General features: G+C 37.5%; 1 protein-coding gene across 11 annotated transcripts in view; it reads left to right on the top strand.

Annotated features, from left to right (window-relative positions):
- The window catches only part of LOC108709755 (muscleblind-like protein 2), a 94,300-nt gene that overhangs the window by 18,183 nt on the left and 54,818 nt on the right, over positions 1–21,299 (top strand). The window contains exon 1 of one of the 11 annotated variants that reach the window (XM_041584287.1): positions 16,788–16,978. The exons of the other annotated variants lie outside the window; for them this stretch is intronic. The gene's annotated coding sequence lies outside the window, so the exon portion shown is untranslated. Of the gene's footprint in view, positions 1–16,787; positions 16,979–21,299 lie in introns of those variants that run through there. 11 annotated transcript variants of the gene reach the window in all.

The raw sequence follows: 21,299 nt of genomic DNA, 5'->3' as shown, positions 1-21,299 counted from the left end.
ACAATTACTAGGATTGAGCAGAAACCATGATTTTCAGCTTCTGACTAAAGCTGGCCTTAGATGGGCATATATATTCTTATGTCGGAGGAACGATCGTCCATTGTAATCTTACGACCTACAACTAAACGTTCAGATAAATAAAGTAGTAAAGAGAACAAATCAGACAATGTTCTGCCCATGAATTAGCATACAGCAATCGTATGACTGTTATGTCCAACAAACAGTAGTGACAATATCCCATTGATATTGTCAGATAGGCAATATATACCTATTATTATATTATCGTTCGCCAACAGAAATCTTCAAACCTGTCCAAAGACCTTGTAATGCTCTCGTTAGGGCCTTGCCTAGTGTACACTCCCATCTTTTGTACTGAACCGTTAAATGTTTTGGTGCTTTATAAAATATGTGTTAATGATAATATAATCGTATTAATAAACAGAAAAGATTGTGATATTTGTTTGTCCATCTTTTGTTTTACTTAAGATCTATTACATGTTTGTCATTTTTACTCATGGAATGTGAAATTGTACTTCATCTACACGTATATCTGAAAAAACAGTTTATGAAAAAAACACTTTTTTTTTAGTTGCAGTAGTTTCCGTGAAAAAAATCCTTTTTCAGTTGATGGTGAGATGTGCTATAAACAGTTTTAAGATCTTATTCAAACATTGGCGGAACCAGCACTTTGTTGCTACTGAGTCATTTTATTCACATTATCTAAAATAGAGAGGGATAAGCGATGATTCAAGGAGTTCTGTTCTTGCTTTTCCATACCGAGAAGAAACAGTCAAAATCCAACATATGCGGTTCACTTTAAGGTTATTTTATGCCCTTTAGATTGTAAGCTCTTGAGATCAGGAGTTATTTCATTGTTGTTCAGTATTTTTCTACCACACAGTAACTATAGTTTGCTTACAATTTGACAAGTTTCTTTCCTAAAACAGCGTTTTAAAGATGATGAGCCTTAACTAGCATTTTGCCAAGGTTAAGGCAGTTAATTTTTTGGGGTTTAACTAGCTAGGTTGGACGCAGAGCTCAGTTATGTAGTAATGCTAAAGATCCAAATAAATTGTACATTTTGATTCTTGTTTTAAGATATCAGTGCAACAATGTAATCAAGTGAAGTGCTAAACATCTTTTGGGGAATTAAACATACAGTATAATTGGGTGCTTAATATACTTACTAGATAAATACATTTAAACCATTAAAAGTAGATGAAACAAGAAGTGAATAATGTAATGATGACACATCTATCTTCATCTGGGAAAGACTTGGGCAGTCAGTTGTCCTTGGATGCAGATGACCCCATACATCCAAGAATAAACCAGCTGATTCAGCTCCTCGAAGGCTAAATGAAATGTAATATATGTACTGATCATAGTGCCTGTTTTACTTTAGAGCATTCATATAGGGAGCTCACAGAGGCCTTCCCATCTGCCCACAATAATTTCAAAGCAAACCAAATATAAAGCTTTGACTATCCCTTATAGGCCAAAAATTTTATATTTATCCCTTCTCTTAGCTATTTTCTTACTTGGCTATATCTTACTTTTTGCTTGTTTAAATTACCACAGAGTACTATGAACATTTTAATAATATATAGTATTGCAGTAAATATCTGTATATATTATATACCTGTAATATTCTCTTCCTACAGCTCACTGCTGCATTCGCCAACAAGTGAAAATAAGGCATCCTAGATATTTACAATGCGCACAATTATAGTTATTGGAAACTTTTGCATTAATCGTTATATTTCAAGATATATAGTGAATAAAGTTCCCCCTCTTGTAAAATATAAGGATATTATTAGTTAATGAGGAGTTTCATGACCATATAAAAGCACAAGGCCCACATGGCTTTGATCATTTCCATACAACTCTTCTATCTATGCCCTTTATTTTTGCCATTTTTGTTAAAGGGCAACTAAAGTCTAAAATAGAATAATGTTAGAAATGCTGTATTATGTATACTAAATATAAACATGAACTTACTGCACCAGCAACCTAATAAGACAAATGATTTATGCTTTCAAAGTTGGCGCAGGGGGCTGTCATCTTGTAACTTTGTTAGACATTTCTGCAATATCAAGACTCGCACATGCTCAGTGTGGTCTGGGCTTCAGTTGGGAGGTTAGGCTTAGGGATCGTCATAAATTATCAAAACAGCACAAGTCAAATAATATCTGCCATAGAAGCCAATACAGCAAGACTGATTAATAATCATAATATAGAGACTGCACTGCGTCTCTGGATATAAATCTCTACAGGGAATCCAACAATGCTGCTCGAGTTCTGGGAAGTAAGGTGGGGGGGCTCCCCCTGCCATTTGAAAGTATGATCGTTTACCTGCACAGCAGTTGGGGACCATCTGACAATTCCTATCAACAGCAGTAAAAGAAGGGGGAATTGCACTGCATACAGTCAGGTTTATGATAAAAACTGTAGACATCTTTTAATTAAAGTATATTGGAGATAGATTTCTATTTCATTAAAGAAAGTAAAAATGGGATTTTATATTTTTGCCTTTACATGCCCTTTAAGGGAATGCCACTCCCAATTTCCTACAGCTCCCTGCATGTTTATGGCCCAGAACTTCTATTATAACACTGGAAAACACTGTCCCAGTCTAAAAAGCACTCGTTAATAACTAACTTTTAGATTAACCAAGCATGCAGGCTACTGAAAAAGGGGATGGGTATACACAGAAAGCTTACTAACATCTGATCCAAACCAGAGACAGGTTAATTCAGACCACTCTTTGCTTGTATATCAACCCACTGCATATTTGTCAGATGGGGGATAATGAAAAGAAAACACAGAGCTAACTGTTTGCTTATTATGTAGTTATGACCAAGAATAGCTAAATACTGGAACAGGGTGGCTGAATTTATCCGAGATAAATCTATCTTTCATGAAATGCTTTCTCAATATACTCTCTGCAGTTTAAGAATATTAGATATATTCTCAAGTAATGACAAGAGGTGTGTTTACTAATTTCAGGGTTGTTGGTGGAGAAAGTGCGCACTAAGGGGCAGATTTATTAAGGGTCGAATAGTAAATGAGCTAGGAAGTCAATGGGAATCTTCTCTTTATGTATTTCCCCACTGTACTAAAACATTCATCTTGTTTAGCCTTAATGAAAATGAATAGAATAATGTGATTCTAGCTGGGGTGAAACTTTTTTTTTTTAGGCGAAATCTAAAAAATTTGCTTCAGACTATTATTGCTTTTGTTTTTCACAGCAAAAAACTTGCACCCCAGCCAGAATCACATTGTTCTATTTAGTTCAATAAGGCTAAACAAGTTGAATGTTTTAATGTACTGGGGAAATATATATAAAAACATAGAAACAAATATAAATAAAGTTGTTAGAGAAAATTCCCATTGACTTCTATTGAACCTCGCAAGCTTTTACTAATGTAGAGTTTTTTTAGTCTGTTTATTTCTTAATAAATACAGAATTTTCAAGCTTGAGCATATTCATTTTCATTTTCTTTTATGTTTTTTTGCCATAATTCATGAAAAAAAATTATTAAAATCAATAAATTCTGTTTTTAAAAAGTTTCCATTTCCCTGATAAAGCAGTACACATACCCACCTATAGTAGTACAGTAGTAGCAGTATAGACATTTTAGGAGAAGTAATAAGGCAGATGTTTATGTAGTTTTGTGCCCACCTTTGCACAAGCTTCACAAAATCTTCAGTATTGTTTTCCCATGTGTGTGTATTTGAGGAGGAAGAACGGTACGGACTGCAGAAAGGTTGCATGTTTGAGAACTGATGGCCACATCTTAAAATAGATGTCTGGATGATTAAGTGAGAGGTTTATTATGGTAATTGGCATGGCATATATTAGGGATCTATATTTCTTAGTTGGGATTTTTCAGACAACACTTTGCTGATACTTGCAATTTACTTGTTTTCTCATGACATGCAAGATCAAGAAAAACACAATACCCCAGGGCCAAGGAAACAAGTAAGTAGAGTTGTCATAAGAAGGATATTTTTCCAATAGATATAGAAGCAAGTCATGTTTAATGACCCCGGTATCAAGTTTTGACAGCTGACTCCATATCTTATATTAAAATTTAGAAACGGCTCTTGACTTTGCCAGATTAATGAATGCATATCAGGTTTTTTTCTCTTGTTCAAGAAGTTAGTCTGGTATAAAACAGTCCCCTACTGTACATCCAGTCAGTTTTTATTAATATGTCAGTTGTACATATTTTTACTACAGTACAGTCAGGGGGGCCTATCGGCTCCCAGAGCGAGTAGTCTGGACCGAGGAGGAAGCCCAAAAGGGTTAAAGTCAGAGTATGCAGCACAATCATTAGTAAAAGTCCAGGCAAGAGTTCAAACAGGCAGGCAGATAAGGATCAGTGTCAGGATCAAAGCAGGGATCAAAACCAGGAATCAGACAGACAATATTACACCCAGGTACTCACAGAATTGAAGACCTATAATTGGGTAGGGTTTCAGCGTCCATGGCGCCCTTTTATTACAAAATCCCGGCACCAGTGATGACGTCATCATGCAGCGACGCCGCACCCATGTGTTCAGCATGGGCGCCACCATCTTGGATTTTCATTGCGACCGTCGGGAAGGTAAGCAGCGCCGTCGGGTCCTGACATTCTGTCGAAAGAAAACATTTCTTTTACATATTACGTAATGAGCAAATCACACTAATAAAGAAATCCTCTGATCAGCATTTCCAGGACCATATGCTGGGAAATCATGGATAAATAGCTTATTTGTGAATAAAAACTATCTTGTTTGTATGCTGCTCTTGGTGATTTCAATGGGGCATTGCTTTGTACTTGCTAATTTGCATTGCCCCTAGTTTACCCTCATGCATTTAGAATGTAAATCGTAAATTTAGAGTGTGCGTTGACGTTTAAATGTAGTGTTGAACTGTAATTGCATTGCAGTGTTGCCAGTTTAGAAAACGTTGCCTCTTTCGTGACATTACTAGTGTGTTTGCCCAGTTTTCTGAAACTGTCCAGCATGATGAAAAGTAACTTAATTAAAGATAAATTCTGGCCATAATTGTAATTCAAAATGATCTGTGTTATTTTCATAACAAAATCTTAGTGGCTTTTTAACCCTTGATTCCACCCCTATTACCCCATGGAGTTAGTTTTAAGAGAAGTAACAAGTAATTAAGATATCCATACTTTTTCCTTTTTTAGCTGCCAATGCCTTAGGTTTCATTTATTTTTAAATGAAACCTTTACATTTATTTTTATATAATATTTATCTGGCATATTCTACAAGACTGTACAAATCTAAGAATCCCTTGGTGTCCTTATAGGGGTTATTCACCTTCGAGTTAACATTTATGGGGTTATTTACTAAACTCCGAATGCAAAAATCCCGAAAAATTATCAAATCGGACTTAAAAAAAAAAATCACAAATTTTTCAGAATTTATGAAACTCCGAGGATGGAAAAGTCTGAGAGAAGTCCCAATGATTTTTTGATGTGCGCTGGGTTTTTGACAATACCCCGAAGTTTTCCGGCAAAATTCAGTTTTCGGGTGAAAATAAAAAAAAACGTGAAAATCGGATGAACAATCCAAAAAAATCAGGATTTTTTCCTGCAAAATTTTCGGGAAAGTGTATAAATAAATAAGACCAAAAAACCAGTGCAGATTTGGTCTGAGTTTTTTTCCAGAAAATATTGAGATAAATTTGGGCTTTGATAAATAATAATAAAATAACCTCCATAGTATGATGTAAACAGAGATTATCTGAGACAATTTGCAATTTGCTTTAATTTTTTATTATTTGTGGTTTTTGAGTTATTTACCTTATTATTCAGCAGCTCTCCAGTTTGCAATTTCAGCAATGTTGTTGCTAGGGTCCATATTACATTCGCAGCCATGTATTGATTTAAATAAGAGACTAGAATATGAATATGAGAGGGCCTGAATAGAAAGATGAGTAATAAAAAAATACCAATAACAATAAATTTGTAGCCTTATAGAGCATTTGTTTTGAGATGAGATCAGTAACCCCTATTTGAAAACTGGAAAGAGTAAGAAGGCAAATAATTAAAAAAAACTATAAAAATAAATAAATAATGAAAACCAATCGAAGAGTTGCTTACAATTGGCCATTCTATAACCTACTTAAAGGTGAACCACCACTTTAAAGGTATACAGTAGTTGCTAATATTCCACAGATGCTGCTGAGAAATGTATCAACTAATTGCAGCAAATTGTAACAGTTCAGAATGCCCCTGGATCACTGAGCTGCCAGACTGAAACACTAGAGACAGGAACATTAAACTTTAAACTTCTTTTTTAAAAAGGTAAATAATAAAACTGAAAAAAGTATTTTTATTTCTGGTGAACAATGTCAAAATAACTGAACTGAAAACCCCCTGGATAGTCTTATATCCTCATTGCACACTTAGCGGCCGATTCACAAAGGGTCGAATATCGAGGGTTAATTAACCCTCAATATTCGACTGGGAATTAAAATCCTTCGACTTCAAATATCGAAGACGAAGGATTTTACCGCAAATAATGTGAACGATCGAAGGATTATACCTTCGAGCGAACGATAAAATCCTTCGAATCGTTCAATTCGAAGGATTTAAATCCAACGATCGAAGGAATATCCTTCGATCAAAAAAACTTAGGAAAGCCTATGGGGACCTTCCCCATAGGCTAACATTGAGTTCGGTAGCTTTTAGATGGCGAACAAAGTTTTTTCTTAAAGAGACAGTACTTCGACTATCGAATGGTTGATTAGTCGAACGATTTTTAGTTCGATTCGAAGTCGTAGTCGAAGGTCGAAGTAGCCCATTCGATGGTCGAAGTAGCCCAAAAAACAATTCGAAATTCGAAGTTTTTTAACTTCAAATCCTTCACTCGAAGTTAGTGAATCGGCCCCTTAAACTATTGTTTATCTTACATGCAACAGATGGTGTTGCTCTTCTTCCTTGCCCAAATGTAACAGGACTTATGTTTTGGCTGCCATATATACAAAGTGTTTGGCGGGAAAATCCATCAACCCTCCCCACTGTTACTTGGCTGCAAGTTCACAACTACTGCATACAGTTCGTTGCAAAGGGCCAGTATACAACCACCTCCAACTACTGGCCCTTTGCAATGAATTGTATGCAGTAGTTGTGAACTTGCAGCTACGTCACAGTGGGGAGGGTTGATGGATTTTCTCACCAAACACTTTGAATATATGGGTAATTTTTATAATTAAAGTCTACTTTATTATTATTATTAACCTTTATTTATATAGCGCCAGCATATTTCGCAGCGCTGTAAAGTAAATGCATTTATACAACTAAATCACATTAATTATATACATAGAACATATAGAGTTACATACATCACAATCAATACCGGTACAAAACATGAGAAGGCCCTGTGCAAAGCAGCTTACAATCTAAAGGGAAGGGAAGAAGACACAAGGTGCGGGAGTGGTCAAGATCAGAATTGAGTGGGTGAGAGATGTGGTACTGTATGTGGTATTGCATTTGGTAGTTCAGTGGATTGAGGGTAGGCTTCTCTAAAGAAGTGCGTTTTAATAGATCTTTTGAAACCAGAAAGGTTCGGAGAAAGTCGGACAGACCGTGGGATAGAATTCCAGATGTGGGTGCAGCCCTTGCAAAGTCTTGAATGCAAGCGTGTGAGGAGGTAATGAGAGAAGAGTTGAGTATCAGGTCAGAAGAGGAGCGTAGCAAGCGGTTGGGTGAGAGATGAGATCAGAGATGTAGGGTGGGGCAGAGTTATGAAGTGCTTTGAATGTCAGGGTCATTAATTTGAATTTCATTCTGAAAGGTAGTGGAAGCCAGTGTAGGGGATTGGCAGAGTGGCATGGCAGAGGAGGAACGGTTGCTGAGGTGTATGAGCCTTGCAGCAGTGTTCATTATGGATTGGAGAGGTGACAGTCTCTGGAGGGGAAGGCCAATTAAAAGAGAGTAACAGTAGTCTAGACGTGATATGACGAGAGAGTGAATAAGAATTTTGGCAGCATCTTGGGTGATAAATGATCGTATTTTGTTCATGTTCCTTAGGTGGAAGTGACATGATTTAATAAGTGACTGGATATGTGGAGTGAAGGACAGGGCAGAATCTAGGATAACCCCAAGGCACCGGGCCTTGAAAACAAAAATATGTATATTATAATATTTTTATATTTTTAAAATGCTGCTGTACCAACTCATCATACAGATCTGTACAATGCATACTGTGTATTTTAATCTAATGAATTCCCATATCATCTACCTAACAAGAATGTGTTGTTTGTTTATGACCACTTGAATTTTATTGCGCAATAGTTGACTCTGCCACAGGGGGGATGAAGGAATGTTTTTTACCTACATAACAATGATGGTTTGTGTTATTGACAGTCATGATGCTTAAAATTTAGGCCGTAGCAAACATTGAAAATCTCGGCTATGAATAGTGACAAAGAAAGCTCCCTTCTACTTCGCTAATGCCTGCAGTTATCTTATAGCACATATTCAATAATAATACAGCAATACAGATATTTTTTTTTTAATTATTTCCTAAACCTACTACCAGACTTTTATCTTGTATTTCTCAGTCTTTTTTTCCTACACGTGTCACTGTTACTTACACACCCCTGCCTTAGTTGGCTTTTCTGGAAATTTGTTATCTTTTTTTTCTTCCTGAAGAAATCCGCTTTTTCAGATTTCCCTGAGCATTTGCTATAGTCTTAGGATCATGACCCCCTTATTTTGCCATTTCAAGTCTTCACAATAATCTGATTGTAACATTGATCTCTCTGGACATTTCTCTTGCTTTTATCGCTATATCACCGGGAAAAAGTGTTTTAAAGAAGATTTCTGTTTTGTGAGGAAAGGACCTATCTGTATATGGTGAGAATTTTTAAATATGAATGTTATTGATTAAGCAAATTTGTACACTAACATGATTAGGATAAACGTTTAAATATTCAATTGAAATTTTTTCAATTATAAAGTCATACCTCCCAACTGTCCTGTTTTTAGAGGGACAGTCCCTCTTTTGCCAGCTCAATCCGCAGTCCCTCGTTTGTACTGGAAAGTCCAGTTTTTCTCTGCACTGAACAGCCAGAAAAAGATACAAAGTTACTAACTTAAAGGGATACTGTCATGGGAATTTTTTTTTTTTTTAAAAATGAATCGGTTAATAGTGCTGCTCCAGCAGAATTCTGCACTGAAATCCATTTCTCAAAAGAGCAAACAGATTTTTTTATATTCGATTTTGAAATCTGACATGGGGCTAGAATTATTGTCAATTTCCCAGCTGCCACAAGTCATGTGACTTATGCTCTGATAAACTTCAATCACTCTTTACTGCTGCACTGCAATTTGGAGTGATATCACCCCCCTCCCCCCCCCCAGCAGCCAAACAAAAGAACAATGGGAAGGTAACCAGATAGCAGCTCCCTAACACAAGATAACAGCTGCCTGGTAGATCTAAGAACAACACTCAATAGTAAAAACCCATGTCTCACTGAGACACATTCAGTTACATTGAGAAGGAAAAACAGTAGCCTGCCAGAAAGCATTTCTCTCCTAAAGTGCAGGCACAAGTCACATGACCAGGGGCAGCTGGGAAATTGACAAAATGTCTAGCCCCATGTCAGATTTCAAAACTGAATATAAAAAAATCTGTTTGCTCTTTTGAGAAATGGATTTCAGTGCAGAATTCTGCTGGAGTAGTACTATTAACTGGTGTGTTTTGAAAAAAACATGTTTTCCGATGACAGGATCCCTTTAATTGGCATTTTGCAGAATTTCTAGATAATTAAATAAGTAATTGTAACTATATAAGATAACAGGTCCCTTGGGAGAAGTTAGACTCACAGTTTAAAGGGCAATTCACCTTCATTAGCAAAACTGTAATAACTGAAAAAAAAACAGAAATATGTTCACATTTTCATAACCTGCCAAATTTTTAAAAATGGTAATTAGGGGGTGTGGCCACAACAATGGGCGTTGTCACAAAACTTGTGCGGCAACTTTTTTGTCCCTATTATTATCACCAGAATGTTGGAAGGTATGATAAAGTTTTTATTTCCCCTTCCACCACTCCTATTTATTGAGAGAAGGGCATGCTTATCTCTCCCTGAGAAAGGTCCTAATGATATATATACGATTACTGATCCTCATCTTTATAATACTAAATCAAAGAACATGCCAGTTTTACTTGCAGTATTATTGACAAGGCAGTTGATTAATATGGCAATAGGAAAATGAGTGCAATAATGCTACCTCAGTTCATAAATCTCTTAATACATTGTAATAGGAATCTACTTAAAAGAACAATGCAGTATTTTTCAAACCAGGAAAGCAAAGAAGCATTCACTACAAATCTCTCCCTAACATCTGGCCTGCTATTTGGCCTTTCCTGGGGCGTAACTACAGAGGAAGCAGACCCTGCAGTTGCAACAGCACCTGCAGTGCACATAAACAAATAATGTTGCTGCCTATAGCAGATAATCAATATGGCAGCACACACACACACACATATATATTTATATAAATTTCTTTTTTGCACTGAAGAAAGTTGAGAGTAGTCTTTGGTTGAATGTGTTATACATCAATTGGGAGTCCACATCTGATTTATATTTGATTAAGCCTAAGGGACTCGCCCCAGTTCTCAGGCGATCACATATAAGAAAATCCTTTATCCAAAGATAGCTGTCCCAAGGCTTTTGTTTTCATAAAAAATATTGTTTTATTAAATTAGCATTAAAAATCAATTACAAACAACCCCACCAGGCCCACCTTACGCGTTTCGCACCCTCCGGCGCTTAGTCATAGGTGTATCTATATACACCTAGTCATTTTAAATATACCTTAAATGGCTAAAATAGTCAATATACTCTAAGTACGTAGCTCTCTCCAATGCTTTTTAGTCTAGATGTGTTGCTAGCAGGACATTTTCCAGATGGGACACTGGAGCAATCTAAATCCTTTAAAAGTCAGGCACTTGCATTTTGCCAAGTGTCTTCTTATTACCAGTAGTGTTAGTCAGCCTTAATACATTTAGCACTCATACCATGTTCTGTAGGCCTTGCAGATGGCTGCTGACCACTTGTAGGTTTAATAGACATTCAGCAGGTGCACTTATGATTTATATGAATGCTAATTTGTTGAAAGTGAAAGTCATATCTGAGCTCATCAATCATTTTTTGAGTTTGTGTCTAAATATAACGTACTTTATGATGGTAAAAATATACTGCACGTTAAAACAAACAACTGGTAGGAGAGAGATCTCTAAAAAGTTACAGAGATTTCTGCCTTTTCCGTGTATATTGCAAACAAGATGTATTGACCGAAATTTATAATAATTCATTAATTTTGCTGACAACTTCATAATCTTCTTTTTTTTTTTGTTTCACTAAAATCCGTGTTACTGGTCTTTTTGAATGCTACATGTTTTTTACTGTGCACCTGGGTAGTAAAGAGACAATCGGTGTCCCCACCATATATATATATATATATATATATATATATATATATATATATAATATATATATATATATATATATATATATATATATATGTATTAGATAGATACATAGGCATGGCATCCGTTATCCGGAAACCCATTATCCAGAAAGCTCAGTATTACGGAAAGGTCATCTCCCATAGTGCTGTAATAACCAAACAGTGCTTGATCCTCATTCAACCAAAATATAATTAATCCTTATTGGAAACAGCTTTAAAAGTCTTTACATCCAAAATGCCTTCGTTTATTATGAAAATAGTGTTCCGTAGATTAGCAAAAGAACACAGGTATCTTTTATGAACTGTGGATGATTAGTTATCTTATTTATTACAAGAATTCTGTCCAGTGTAGAAGGTTGACATTCCAGAGGCAAAAGTCAGCATGTAGATTGCAAAAACATGTTTGCTTCTAATTCAAGGTAAAATAAAAATACTTTTGTAACATTCATCTTGCTGTTGCTGCAATAGTTTATTCACATTCCACACAAGCCAAATCTATCTATGTTCTATAAGCAGTGAAAAAATCATGCTTTTTTTTAATCTAGAAAAATGTTTCTTATGCAATTTACTGATTGAATACAACAATGATGTCACCACTGTAACCTTGTCCTGCAGTATCCACTGCATTACATAAACTCTCAGATCCATCTGCTCAGGAAATTGCACTAAATGTATTTGTAGAAATCAGGAGCCATTAACTGCATGTCCAATACTCATTTGTACCAAGAGATATTATGTTTGTGTAGGTAGACTAGTTTATCACTTTGAATGTACATATATGGTGAATTTGTGTTTATACAGGGAATAATGTACCACCTCTTGTTAAAGGACCAGTAACATCAAAATAATTTTTTGGAAAATTTTTTACTATACAACGAAAAACAAACACCAACACAAATTAAACTTTAAAATAGCAAAGCCTTTATTAAGAAATAACTTACAGAAAGTCCACTTCCTGTCATCTTCAGAAACGGCGAAAAGTCGACCATCCATCCTGCAGCAATCGATTTCTCCTCCCTGGCTATTCTAGTGACAGCATGCGGCTTCTTCTCCTCCTTTATTCGGGGCCCAGTAGATTCTCGATGAAGAAAGAAGACACCCTGGCTGTGGTGGTGTGCTGGGCTTCAAGGGAAATCACTTGATTGAAAGAAATCCCCAGCCCTCCCCTCTGTCCTCTTCCCCAGCTCTGACAATCGTATACAAGGAGCCGCCTCTGGGGAAGCCGCCACTGGGGAAGCTGCGCACAATGCTGCCAGGAGAGACTCCGGTATGTGCGCGGGGACTGGGGAGGGAACAACATGCGGTCATGCTCTATAGGCAGCTCGGGAATGTACCGCAGCCTCCCCCGGGACCTGTATCTGGCCAGGGAAGCCCCCCACTCGCTGACACCCCGGGGCACTTCAGGGAGGATCGCGTGCCTCTAAGGATTGCCCAAATACACTATATTTGTATATATCAGCCTCCCCCAAAATGGAGCGGTGAGAAATTCAAACTATGTTCCTTCACGGGGAGACTCTGTTCCCGCGCATGGCTGCCCCTGAGCAGACAGCCATGCTCCCGCACAACAGCGACCCTTTCTTGCAAAGCAGGTGGCACAGTGAACCCACGGAAGCCCAGCACACCACCACAGCCAGGGTGTCTTCTTTCTTCATCGAGAATATGCTGGGCCCCGAATCAAGGAGGAGAAGAAGCCGCATGCTGTCACTAGAATAGCCAGGGAGGAGAAATCGATTGCTGCAGGATGGATGGTCGCCTTTTCGCCGTTTCTGAAGAGGACAGGAAGTGGACTTTCTGTAAGTTATTTCTTAATAAAGGCTTTGCTATTTTAAAATTTAATTTGTGTTGGTGTTTTTTTTGGTGTTTTTTTTTCGTTGTATAGTAACGAATTTTCAAAAAAAAGAATTTGATGTTACTGGTCCTTTAAATATAAGGATTTTAAAAGTCACAGGTCATTGAACTCTGGTGCGACTTTTTATATCAGAGGTCTGAAACTCAGACAAACCTCTGCTGCTGGGATTTACTAGCTCCAGTAATCCCAGTCCACCGTGTCATTGCCCTACCATCTGATGTCATCACCCTACTCACTGATGTTATCCATCCGCCCCTCAATCTCATCCACTTGTGATTAAGGTTGCCACCTTTTTCACTAAGCGCCATTTGTAACTGGTCATATTAACCTTTAATTTATAAGGATTTTTTTAACAGGTTAATTATAGTTCTTTTGTATTTTATAGTAAATAATGTACCCCTATTGCAAAATATAAGGATATTATATATTTTATATTATATAAGGATAAGTCACCTAGGAATTTCATGACCATATAAACATTAGGGATGCACTGAATCCGGGATTTGGCTAGGATTCGGCCTTTTTCAGCAGGATTCGTGTTCGGCCAAATCCTTTTGCCGAACCAAATCATAATTTGCAAATGCAAATTAGGGACAGGGAGGGAAATTGCGTGATTTTTTGTCACAAAACAAGGAAGTAAAAAATGTTTTCCCCTTCCCACCCCTAATTTACATATGCAAATTAGGATTTGGATTCGGTTCGGTATTCAGCCGAATCTTTAGCGAAGGATTCGGGGGTTCGGCCGAATCAAAAATAGTGGAGTCGGTGCATCCCTAATAAACATATATACTGGTCATGGAACTCCAAGGTGACTTTTAATATCAATACAATATTTTCTATAATAAATAATTTTCGATGAATCATGTGACAGAAATGACATCACTAGGCACGGATTGACATCATTAAGCGCCATTTATAAGGATATGATTTACTGTCTTTAATATTTATATAGGCACACTCATCTTTGCACATCGTTTCATGATAATAATTTTAGTCAGAACTGTTGGTTAAAGCAAGTCTTTCTTCTTTGAACTGATGTAGGGGAATGCTGTGGTGCTCTGCCAATAGTGGTTTTCCCTGAGTTTTTGTGTGGCCAGATATTAGTTGGAAAGTACTACTTATGGGTTCCAGACAGGAGCTGAACTACTGAACAGTGTGTGGAATGGGTCAGATTGGGTATGATTGTGTGAAACTGGGTGTGGTCTACGGTTGCCACCTTTCTGTTTGCCCAACTCCGGGCAGGGGCAGGTGACGTAGGGGAGGGACAGGTGATGTCATGGGTGGGATTTGTGATGTGGTGATCAGTGATTGGCTGATCACCATGCCATTTAATTCAGTGTCCTGTCCAGATTTCCTAATTTGGAAATCCAGACAGGCAGTTTTCAACCAAACAGCCCTTCCAAAAACCAGGCTGTCCAGGTGAAAAGTGCACAGGTGGCAACCCTAGTGTGGTCTATCCTAAAATGGTCTTGTTTGTGGATTTGTGGAAGTAGTGAAATTCCGGTAACATTTTTTATATGGTGTTCTGTTTTACAAAACGCAAAAATCCCAGGCCCAACCAAATCTGAGCCCCTTGGCTTCTCTGTAAAGCTGATGGAATGTTACACATCAAAGAGTGGTTTTGAGTCAAGAAAGTAGGAAAAAACTCTGCACAAAGCCAAAGTCAGGTCTATCTATACTTATACTTACAAAGTTTTCCCTTAAGGGTACTGGCAGACGGGGACATTTTCGCCTGTGTTTAAATATGTGCTACCACGGGCAACTTATAATATATAAAGTAAATCACCAATTGGAAAACATATGCGCAGCTTAGTGTTCTGAAGTCAGCCAAAGTTTACTTGCAAGGCAAACAATGCATATGTTTTCCCATCAGCTATTTACTTTGCTGCCAGGTGGAGATTTGTTGCCCCCTGTGGTGCAGAATTAAATATCGATGACAAATCTCCCCATGTACCATCAGCTCGTATATACCCTCTACATATAATAAGTGCAACCACATTAATAAAATTAACCTTGTTAATATTGCTATAGTATATTCACCCAGATAAGTCTATGCAGTGTCACTTTTCTTCTGTACCTATTGCATGGAGAATTTAGGGATTTCTTGATAGCGGTAACCAATGGCCACTGTCATGTATTTATAAAGTTCCAATATATTCAGCAGTGCTGTACAATAAACTGGTGTACAGAATAAACATACAGACTACAAACAAAAATACTACCGACAAAAGAGGCAGTGAAGGCCCTACTTAGTTGTGCTTGTGGCTTAGATTATTTGTGTACAGAAAGAGAGAGAGTCAGTAGAGGGAGCAAGTCAGGCAGTCAGTTTGAGGTGAATGCTGCAGATTACAGATACTTCATATTAACATCTACCTGCTGAGCATATCAATTTTATAGATATTCCGCATGCATCTACCAGCTGTTATTGAACTGCACAGGAAGCTCCGAAAGCATGCTGGGAGTTGAAGTTTAATAACAGTGCACAAGCAGCAGATTGAAGATAACCTTGTGAATATTTGCCCCCTTCTCCTTGGCAACAGCCTTCCACAGAGATATCCGGATGTATGGGACAATTCCCTCTTCAGGTGCATGTAATTAAAAAAAAAAAAAAAAAGCTTCAACAATTTATCTGTCTTGGCGCTGATTCCCCTGTAATATTATTCGCTTCATGCAGATTTAATCCTGTAAACTGGCGCCAGCACTTAGCTGTTCCACCTTCAGCAGGAGAGGGGAGGGTGCAGCACTTGTTCCTATGGGAAGTTGCAGATCACAGGTTACAGCATAGCAGATGTGGGCTGTATACAAGAAGGTTCTCCGTGGAGCACAATTTACACTAACAACCTGTGGGATAGATCAGTTGGATAAGTAGAAATGTATAAAATTGTCTTATGGTCAGCGTCTGTGTGTGTGTTGTATTTTAAATTAGATTAAAACGAAAGCAACTGTGGTTGTTGCTTGGATGCCGTTGCAGTCAATGTGCTAGTACGTCACAGTAATGCAGGCAAGGCACAGCCACTTAAATGCAGAATGGAAAAATGCACCGTATATATTTTCACATGCACCTCGTCTCATAATGTAGCAAGAAAGCAGTATTTGAACTGGCAATAAACAGTATGTGTTGTATATACAGTATTAATTGTTGGTAGAATATACCCATAGCAGGATCTGACAGAGGGAAAAACACTGAAGGGATGCAGATGCTATCTCCTAATCCATATGTGGCTGACGCTGAGCCTCTCTGAAGGAAATTCCTTTTCCATCAGTATGGATGCAATGTTGTTTTATGCACATTACTGCTGCTGTACTCCAGTGCCAATCATTGTGCTACAGCCAATGCTCACAGGCCAGAGCTTACAATCCTTCCTGGCATTGGTAACTGGGAGGTGGGTGTAACCGGGAGGGGAGGGCTGCAGTATTCTATCGACAGTGCTCTAGCCATCTCTTTGCTTCATCATCTGATGGGAAAATCCCCTGGAAGGGCAAAGCTTCTCTGTGCCAAAATAGGGAGAAGAGCAGGACGCTACAGTTATCACTCTGCTGGCGATTATAATCCACTCGTGAATTGGTCAAGAAGCAACACTGTGCGCAGAATCTGCGGATGCAGAGCAATAAGAAATAGCTAGAACTGAACAAGGTAAGAGGCTTCTTAATACATCTGAATGCAAGAAGAGTTTGCTGCAGTCTGCTGCATACAGTGTGGTGCTTACAGGAGTTAGGGTATCGTAGTGCAGACAGGAGCAAAGCAGGAGGCTTTCTGATCTGCAAGATACCGTGTCTCCAATGACTTCAGGTTAGTATCGTGTAATTGTCTAAATTAACACATGTATTCAAATCGTTTTACTGAATTACTTCCATAGGCCATTAGTATGGCTAGATAGAAATGTTTACACTACATATGGAACATGATGCAGTGGCAGCACACTTTATTTCCTAGGTACTCACGATAAAGGTGCTTCACTTATATAACATATAAAGTCATTATCCCTCATAACTACAGAAATAGGTTTTCATGAACGTCACGTCCCAATGTAAAATTATACATAATCTGTATTGTTCATATATATATATATATATATATATATATATATATATATATATATATATATATATATATATATATATATATATATATATATATATATATATATATATATATATATATATATATATATTGGAGATTAGGAGGACAGTAGAGTATTGCCTGTACTGTATAACCATATCACTATTATTTGGTCAGTAATGGATGGCAGTTCTGGTTATCAAAGCTTTTTCATATTTTACGTTCACGACTGGTATCAGAATATATATTGGATTTGAAAGGATAACAACGCCTACTGTAATTATGCCATGTTCATGCAATATTAATGAGAACACACAGCCAGCAGAATAAATTAATGATAACAGGTTATTTTTTTTATAAGCATTGCTTTCACTCTGCAGCTCTCTATCAACTTTCTCACTTCCAGCACCAGCCAAATATAAGGGTGTTTCATTTCAATTCCTACAGCATGACAAGAGCAAGCAGCATGTTTAGAGCACTTGCTGCCCTTGTGTTCTGCCAGGTGCTGGGCTGGTTATGGTGTGTGGTAGGCCCAAACCCATGCACTCATACTGTTTTTCTCTAATGTGCTGAGTATAGATAGATAGGAAAAGTACATTAATATTTATTGATTGGATAGATCTTTGAGTAAGCCAAAAGAAATAAAAAGCTTAAAATAATCCTTATACAGTAAATCAGTCGCTTTGCAACCTGTCGCGTCCCAACTGTTAAAATAAAAACAGGTTTTGCTAAATGCTAGAAGGTATATTTATAATTCTCTATTTATATAGTATTTATATAGTATTCATGTTTTCCACCAGCTCCAGCCCCAGTGGAGCTTACAATCTAAGGTCCCTATCACACAGATGCAATAGGTTCAATTTGATTATCAGCTGATAAACTAACCTGCATGTTACGGAGTGTGGGATGAAACCAGAGTACCAAGAAGAATGCATGCAGACATAGGGTGAGCATATAGTCTCTTTGCAGTTAGTGGCCAGTTTCAGACTAAGCCGAGTTGGTCAGTCCCTGATCAATGGTGCCTCTTATAGTTCAGCAGTAGTGATGAGTGAAATTTTTGGCCAGGTTTCTCCTTTCATAGACACACATAGACTCCAATGGGTGAATTGCCACATGTCAAACAATTTTTCACGCACATATGAAAAAATTGTAGAGTGTCAAAAAAAAGTGTCACCCATAGACTTCAACACACTTGGCAAGTTATTCATAGTTTCACCAATATTCAGCGAAGCGAAACGGGTCACATTCGCCCATCACTATTAGCAGTCCTCTGCCCTGGAAAATGTGTTTTTAAATGTTAGTATATCTAAAAGGCAACTGTTTTAGACCAGTATCCAACTTGCAGCCTCAGCTCTAACACTCAGGGGGTTGAATGCAGCTGCAGCTTTTATTTTATGACAGTACAGTACTGTTATCAGGGGCTATGGGGTGGTAATCATCATAATAGAGTATTTCATATACAGTAATTTAATTTGTCTGATTTTCAAAAGGGACTTATAGAAAAATATTCAATTTATACTCCATTGCATTCTGCCCCCCCAAACTTCAAAACTTCAAACTTGTGGCCTGCCGACTGGGGCCTTATCTGATTTCCAGATGTTCAAGGGTCAGACTATATTAAATAATTATGTTTTGCAGAGAAGTTATTGGAGCCCTTGATCTGATTGATGTCATAAAAATCCCTTCAGAGCCACATACAGCCAATGGGCCTCCAGTTGGGAAGTCATGTACTGCATTGGAACACCACTTAAATAAACAAGGACTGCTTTGAACTAAGATATTTGTACTAATTTGCATCCCAAGCAGTGAATAGCACTTTCTTTGACCATTTAAAGGGGGAGTTTACTCTCTAAGTTCAATTAAGCAAAACACACAAGTATTGTCTGCACATGTTCCATTGATTGACAGAACAATGAATAAAACTTTTTGGCCAGAGAGAGCACTACAGGTGTTAGGGGCAGAGCTGTGATGTCAACCATTAAAAGTAAATTTGTAATAATGACCCCCAGCCTTAGCAGGTGTTTTACTGGTTAGGCCAGTAAAATACCAGCCAAATTGCAACCCTAATTTGAGCTTATATTGATCAACAGGGAATATTACCCCTTTAAGAGGCAGTATCAGAACATCACAGTGAATTTTCTTTTACTTGAAGGGGTTTTCATAGGCAGAAAGGATAGACAAGAGTGTTGCATTGCTTAAGAAAAGTTACTCGAAACTCCATCAGCCATTATTATTATTATTATTTGTTCATTTTTATTTGTCTATTATCCCAGAGGAGCATATACTGTATACAGTTTATAAACATTCAGCCCAACACGAATATATGGCCATATTTCCCAAGTCATCTTAGTCAACATATAATTGTACTTTCTCTGGGTTTCTGGCAGCCTTTTGCAGAACTGTTTTAAGATGAACCTTTATTTAGCCATTCACCTTCATGAACCCAGTTCTTGTCAAAGCCCAATTATAAAGCAGTTTGAACCCTAAGGGGCCTATTTAAGAAAGCTCACATTTTTCTGGTTGAGTTTTAAAGGGGAAAGAAATAATAATTACTAAACTTTTTAGAGATTTATTATGCTCCAAAGCTGCTAAAAATCTAAATCCAAAAATACTCCAGCTAAAACCTGTCAAGGTCAAGTAGAAGATATTGGCAGAAGGTCCCTTTAACAAATGGAACATGGTTTTTGCCTTTTCCGGTTGGAAAACCAGGCAGACTGTCTTGACTGAATCTTGACCCGGGCAGCCCTTCTGAAAACCGGACTGTCCGGGTCGAATCTGAACAGGTGGAAACCCTAGAGGTTCTGGAGGTTGTAGTTCACAGCATCTATAGGGCCATAGTTCAAGAGAATTCCTATGCCCTATCTGTCTACAATTTCCACAGTTGTGATCCCAGGACATTGGCTTCTTCCCGCAGCTACCAAAAATAACACTACATTCGGCTTCTTGATATAGGAAGCCTTATAGTAAGGACTAAAATTCAGCCTTTCTTTTTCTTGAATCATGAAAAGTGTGTTAGAGCAAATATGTCCAATTCAGCATAGAAATATTATTGTGTTTAAGGCTATATGTATTGATCGTATAGTACAGTATGTCAGACTGGGAAGCTAACATTTTTCCAATAACTTAAGTAATGGAAAGCCGAAATAGAGAAAATTTGAAAATGGCAGACACTGAACATTTTTAAAATAGAATGAATGTTTCAAATTCAGATTGTCTCATCAATTTGATTTAAACGGTGCTCCAGACATATTGTGAAGCAGGCACAGTCACACTTTTCCCTGCTGTCTCTAGGGAAAAAAAGCTGCAGGGTGCTCACACAGGTTCAGTCTCTCTAATCTCTTTAAGAGCATAGGTACAGGATCATCTTGGTTGGAGCTGGTGAGGATTACCACTCAGACATGACAAGCAAAGCGAATTGCATGTATGAATTTAATTTCCCTAGATGTGAATTCACACACTTCTTGTTGATTTTGAACATATCAGTGTACATTACTGTGCTGTTGTTTCAGTTGCCATCAGTTTATGCTATTGGTAGTCATTTAGCTATGCCGCATAAAAAATGCCCTGCCTACTTTAATGTTTAGTTACTTATTACCTATATTACCTTACACTGGCAACTGGTTTTGGCTAAGCTGTTATCGCCCAGCTAAGGAAGCTATCTGTTCTGACTTTCTATACCTATATTGTGTCCTATAGGCTTCTGATAATGAATTTTAGTAATACTGGCCATCCATTTAACGGGGAACTTTACCCAATTACCTGTATCAAATTGATGTTAAAAAACCCACAAAGACTTATTTGCTGTATTTCTTTTTATTCATATGAAATGGTAACATGCCACTATGATTCACTGTATTATAAGTTCGCCGTGATTCAATAACTATAGGCTTATTCA

Source organism: Xenopus laevis, chromosome 2S (assembly GCF_017654675.1).
Source record: "Xenopus laevis strain J_2021 chromosome 2S, Xenopus_laevis_v10.1, whole genome shotgun sequence".
Lineage (NCBI taxonomy): Eukaryota > Metazoa > Chordata > Amphibia > Anura > Pipidae > Xenopus > Xenopus laevis.
Note: the sequence above shows the minus strand (reverse complement) of the source record. Positions and strands in the feature narration are given on the sequence as shown.